Source organism: Alligator mississippiensis, chromosome 9, assembly GCF_030867095.1.
Source record: "Alligator mississippiensis isolate rAllMis1 chromosome 9, rAllMis1, whole genome shotgun sequence".
In the NCBI taxonomy this organism is placed as follows: Eukaryota; Metazoa; Chordata; order Crocodylia; family Alligatoridae; genus Alligator; species Alligator mississippiensis.
Genome location: NC_081832.1, coordinates 40,992,371 through 40,998,449, shown reverse-complemented (window position 1 = coordinate 40,998,449; position 6,079 = coordinate 40,992,371).

The following is a 6,079-nucleotide window of genomic DNA, read 5'->3' as shown; positions in this document are numbered from 1 at the left end:
GGATTGGCAAACCTGAAAACTGGGGAGTCACCAAAGTCTGCCAAGGACAGATAAAAAGCAGTGAAAAGTGATCCTCAGCAGCGCCCTCTTGATCTCCAACTTGACCAGCACCTGACCTGTCCAACCAGAAGGACCAGCCAGCGACCCCCTTCTGGAGGATAACACCACGCTGGAAGAAGCCTTGACTGGTCATCGACGGCAGACTCCAGCGCCTGTGGGATAGGTATACCTGACTCTTGTAGCTCGCTACTCTGTGTGTGTGTGTGTGTGTGTGTGTGTGTGTGTGTGTGTGTGTGTGTGTGTGTGTGTGTGTGTGTGTGTGTGTGTGTGTGTGTGTGTGTGTGTGGACCAGCCCCAAGGTTTATGATTTGACTTCATTACAGTGTTTCAATCCGCCTAATAAACCAGAATTTTAAGGATCCTGGAGTTGGACATTTGTAGCCAACAGGATCATACTCCTTCTCTTAGTCCCCCTCAGGCTAAAACATTTCCCTCCTATGGTGCCACTAGGGTAGAACAAACAGCCCCCATCTCAAGAGAAATGCCTCTTCCCCTCCTGGTTTTCTTTTGTAGGTTCCAGCTCTCCAAAAACCTCCACTTAACTTGAGTTCACAGGTTCACAATTCAGCTCCAAACTTAACTACAAGCACAAAGCCACTAACAATAGAGACAGTCCCCACATTTGCAGTGTCCCCCACTGTTGTGTATGATCTGGGGGGAAAGGGGCTTAAGAGAAAATAACCACTTTGGAGTGTTTGAGGGATCTCCTTCTACAAAGGGGAACAGAAAATCTCCAAAACTTTGGCTCACCAACTAGTGCCTGCTCATAGGCAGAGAATGCCCACCCTACATAACCTCTGAGACACTGTGATGGGCAGAGCAGTGTTCAAGAAATAAAATAAAAGTTAAAAACAAATAGAGCACTAAAGTATACAATAACGGGTTAATTAAATATAAAAGTACCTCTGCCAAAGCTCCCACTGCAACTGCAGAAAGGTATCACCACTGAAAACACCCTTCATTTTACCTGGGACAATAAGCCACCCAACTACCCATCAACACCCCCAACACATGCAAAAAGAGAAAATAAAACATTGTACCCCAAACACCTGGAACAAGGTAATACCCAGTACAGGGAAAACTCAGCAGATGGAGGGGAAGCTTAACCTGCCTGTGCATCCTGTGCACACCCTGTGTATGTGTGGGGAGAAGGGGGATGGGAAATGTTAAACTACTTCCCACCAGCTTCATACTACGAAAGTATAAACCTTCCTATTCCCTCCTGAGAGAAGCCAGTATCTTTCTTCAGCTGTTAAAAGCCTTTCCACCAGTACAGCTGTGGCAACCCTCTATAGCAGCTATACTGAGCAGGGTGCAGGAAAGAGCATTTCTGGCTGCCAGGGACAGTCCTACTCAATTCAGGCTATTCTCACTTCAGACATTGGACAGCTGAGAGATTCCTCACTTTGGGCTCCCTGTACACAGGGCTCCCACTTTCCTCACAGTGTCACCCTGACTGGGAACAGCCTCCTGCTCTGGTACTCAGACCTGTGGCTTTCCTGGCACCTGAACTGTGCACAATCACTAGCAGCAGAGTAGCAGTCTGAGAGCTCCAGCAGCAGCTCTGTCTCGGCTCGTCCCACTCACCCTGCAGACTCCTCCCTTGCTCAACTTTTTTCCCCCTGCGTCATACACATAAAATGGACACTGTGAAGAAGGAAAACACCCTGCCTAAAATGGCTGAAAGCAGAGGAGGGGGGAGGAAAGAAAGCTATGTTATGGTGCAAGTGCACCCTCTGCTGCTATAAAAGAAGAAACCAGGAAAACACTAACCCATGGCAGTTCAATGCCAATATAGCAGAGAGGGTAAGATGCTATTTTGAAGAACAAATTTTTTAGACAAGAAAAAGAGATGCTAAACATTATTCATAAAAACATTTAAAAATCACAAATACAGTCCAACTAACCACCCTCCATATAACTTAACTATGGCTCCTAACTAACGTAAGCTCACTTTATCTTCCATCTCCTGTACCACAGCTTTTGTTCTCATTTCATAGCAAGGCCAGGTTAATATTTCATTCAGTAAAAGGTCCAGCACATTTAAGAAAGTGCATAAAATCAGAATAATCTTAGCACTGATCCCATTCACATCTCTAAATACCCCAGCATTTGTGAAACACTATAAATACTGCCTACTTTTATTGTGCCAAGGAATCTTGCTATGCTAGAACCTGAGGGCTGCTTCCTACACAAACACAGCTTCTGCTGGGGGAGATGAGGCTAGGGTTTGCATTTCCAGGTAAGAGGAAGGTACAGAGGTGTAGAGGGGCAGCTCCACACCCAGGGCAGATACAGCACACAAGGCACCAGGGCAGCACCAGCTGCTTTTATGCTCAACCACCCCCCTCACCAGAAAAGGAGCACTTGAAGCTGCTGCCCCAGTTGCTCCCCACCTCAAATTATGTTACTGGGTAGATATGGAACTGGAAATAAAACTGGAACCAAATAATCTTAGTTTTGATCTATCCTGGGTTTGCGCACACAGTGGAGAACACCTGTTAGCCAGGCCAATGGGTAAATGGAAAACTGATACAGCAGTATAAGCCAGCAGCCATTCCTTGCCCCTCTAGTTCTCAAGACCGGAAGGAGGCAAGCTAGAGCTAAACTCTCCTGAATTTCAAACCTTTTGGGCCCTGCCTACAGTTTCCTCAATTTGCTTTAGAATCAGCTCCACAGAAGATGACAGGGACTTACACAGTTATAGCAGGAACAGTATTAATCATTCAGAGAACCAGTCATATAAAGTGTTTGGTTTCCTATTATAAACACATCAACATGCAATGAGAGAGAGATTTTAAGGATACATACTAGGGCTGTGCGAAATTTCATTGGCCGTTTCAATTTGACACTGTTTCGACTCATTCTGAGCTTGAAACAGAGAAATCAAAACAAAACAAAGGGCTTTGAAACAGCCTTGAAACAAAATGGGGCAGTCAAAACATTTCGAAAGTTTTGAAATGTTTTGAGTGTCGAAGCAGCCCGGCTGAGTTCCCCTCCCCAGCACTAGGATCAGGCTGGGGAAGGGAACTCAGTCCAGCTGAGCTGAGTTCCCTTCCCCAGCCCAATGGATCGCAGTGCTGGGGAGAGGAACTGAGCGATGAGGCTCAGTTCCCTTCCCCAGCCGCTGGGGAAGGGAACTGAGCCTCATCACACAACCCCAGCAGCCCTCCCGGGGTTGCGGCCCCAATCTGCCTGACGGATGAGAGAAGCCGGGTGCTGCTGCCTGGGATCAGCAGCATGCTGGCGCCAGTCCCAGGCAGCAGCACCCAGCTTCCCTCCCTCATCTGGCAGGCAGATTGAGGTCCGCAACCCCGGCAGGACTGGCACAGCTCCTGCAGCCTTCCCAGGGTTGTGGGCCCCGATCTGCCTCCCAGATGAGATGAAAGAGGCTGTTTCGAGCTTCCCCATTATAGCCTATGGGCAAAACTCCAAACAGCATTTAAACAGCATCACTGTTTTATCAAAACGGAACAGTGCCATTTCACACAGCCCCAATACATACACATAACCATTGTTATAACTCGTGGCAACTGAGCGATAAACCAAAGAACAAATAAATGCAGCAAGAAGCAGTTCATCCAGTAGCAGTGGTCTCAATGTGGCCAAACATATCAAGGGGCAATGTAAATGACTCGCACACAACCACCATAACTCTGTATATCCCACTTGCATATACACAGAGTTAACTGTGGAAGGAGACATGAAAGTGGTATTTACTCTCAGTCATTCAACTGACTACACTAGTTGCCATATCATGGGAACATATACTACATAGAAAGTGCACAATGTGCAAGTCTGTCTCTGGTATAGTAGAATATGCTACAGAATTACTATCCAGAATAGAGAAATATGCAAGAATGCAGAATATCAGTTTCTCATTGTATTCTGTAGTTTTATGTTGCTCAATTAACATACAATATAACATTATTCCCAGCACTCCTTATATGACTCAACAAAGGGAGTGCTGGGAAAGTACAAGCAACAGATATAAGTGGGCCCAAGGTTAAAAAAGAAGAGAGTGCTTCAGGGCAAAAACAAAGTACCTTGGCAGAACTATGCACAAACCCAGGACTGAATGGCAGGAGGGATGGGCACTGGTAGCGTAGATTAGGTAACCAGAAACATTATTTGGTGGTAGGAGATTCAGATTAGAAATAAGGTACAGCTGCAGAGCTATGGAGAGGAGCCCTATGGCCAGCAGAGCCAGGGGCTGCAGGCAAGAATGAGGTACACTGGAAAATGTACCTCAAAAAATGGGTAACCGTAGGACTGAGGCAGGGGTGTTACAGGACAAAATCAAAGTGCATTAATCTCAGAAATCACAGTGCTTGTCTGCATTTCCTGCATCTTTGACAATTCAGTTTTATTCAACAGTGCAAAAATCTATCACTCTCTCCCCTCAAAATGCATAACAAAAAAAATGCTCAAAAGGCATGTGCTGGGGGTTAGGGTACAGAAGCTACTTTTATGTATGTGTGTAGGTAATGTTCCCCCCTCACTGACTCAGCCCAGCAGCAGACAGACAAACCTCCTTAATATAACCATAGGTCACACAGAAAAAGGAGACAAATCTCTTGTGCTAGGCTCAAAGGAGAGACAAAAGGCCCCTGAAATGTGAATCGACTTGCTCTTTCCACATCCAGGCTAAGCAGCTTTAGCATGAGAGACAGCTGGTGAAGGTAAGAATGCTCACCAGCTCCACAAAGGCTTTGTCTGTACATAAGCTCTGTATTTCCCTTCTTTGTCTCCAAGAAGGAAACAAGGAGGAAGGGGGGGGAAGCGGGGGGGGGGGGGGGGAGGGAAAAGGCTGCATCATCTTCTGGGTTACAGGATATCATCTGATTTCCTCCTCCAATTGGATTCCTCTGACATCACTGCTAGTAACCTGAGCCAAAGTGGCTCAACTGCGCACGTCTCGTGGCTGTAAGAAGCAGTGCAGTTGACTTAAGCAAAATAACAAAAAACTAAAGGGAAACATACACTTATCCTAAGACAAAGAATAGATTTCTCAGCCAAAAGGGTCCAAGGATTTTCCCCCGAAAGGCACAGGGCCAAGGAATCCTTTTGCAGTGCAAAACCTTCGCAAGGAGTTCAGTCAGGATCCCTCTAAAGCCCCAAACTAAACTATTTCCATAAAAAACCACTAACTAACCTTGATACTAAGAAGCTTTTGCTAGTCCTGGAGTCATCACTCTGGGTTTTACAGTGCTAGAGCTGGAACATAAGTACCAACTCCCTTGACTGAGCATCCCACACCTGCCAATGACATGCAAATAACGCAGAAAGTTTTGCACATTATGGAAGGGAATTGACATCAATGTTGTACCTGGGATTTATGAAGGGCAACAATAAGGGGAAGAGTCAGATGCATTTGTCAACCCTTGTTCTCACAAAATTCTGCAGAATGCTGCAGACCATAGGATCTGTAGGTCTACACTGCTGCTATTATGAGGATCAGCCAAGTAGAGAGTGATATTTCAGCTTTTTGAGGTTGTGGACCATTTCTGTCCCCACTTCCTTCCTGCCTATTCCCATTGTCCCTTCCCAGAGAAGCCAGCCCCACTTAAAATATTAGCAGCTGTGGGACTGCCACACTAGTGTCTGCATCTGGATTTTTTTGTAAACCCCAGGTTATTGCTGTGAGTGTAGGTAAAGGGTGGTCCCTGCTTGGTGAGCCTCGGGTGCTGTGCCATATCTAGACTGTACATGAAAGGTGCACATGGACAGCTCTCTAAGGCCATTGGGTGAACATGAAAACATTACACAGTGATAGCATGAGTTTTGCCACTGGTCACATTAGGCAGCACCAGTTTTGCCACTGGTCACATTAGGCAAACATTGTCTATTGCATCCTATTCACGAATAGTACCATGGGAAGCAATAACTACTGAGCTCTGTTTGGAGTCTCTATGGACTGCGCTGTACTTCGGCAAGGTTTGTGATCCTCACTATAAAACCGCAGTCTCCTGAACCTCAAAGTTGCTTTTCAACAAATAATACGTCTCAGCAGTGTCCT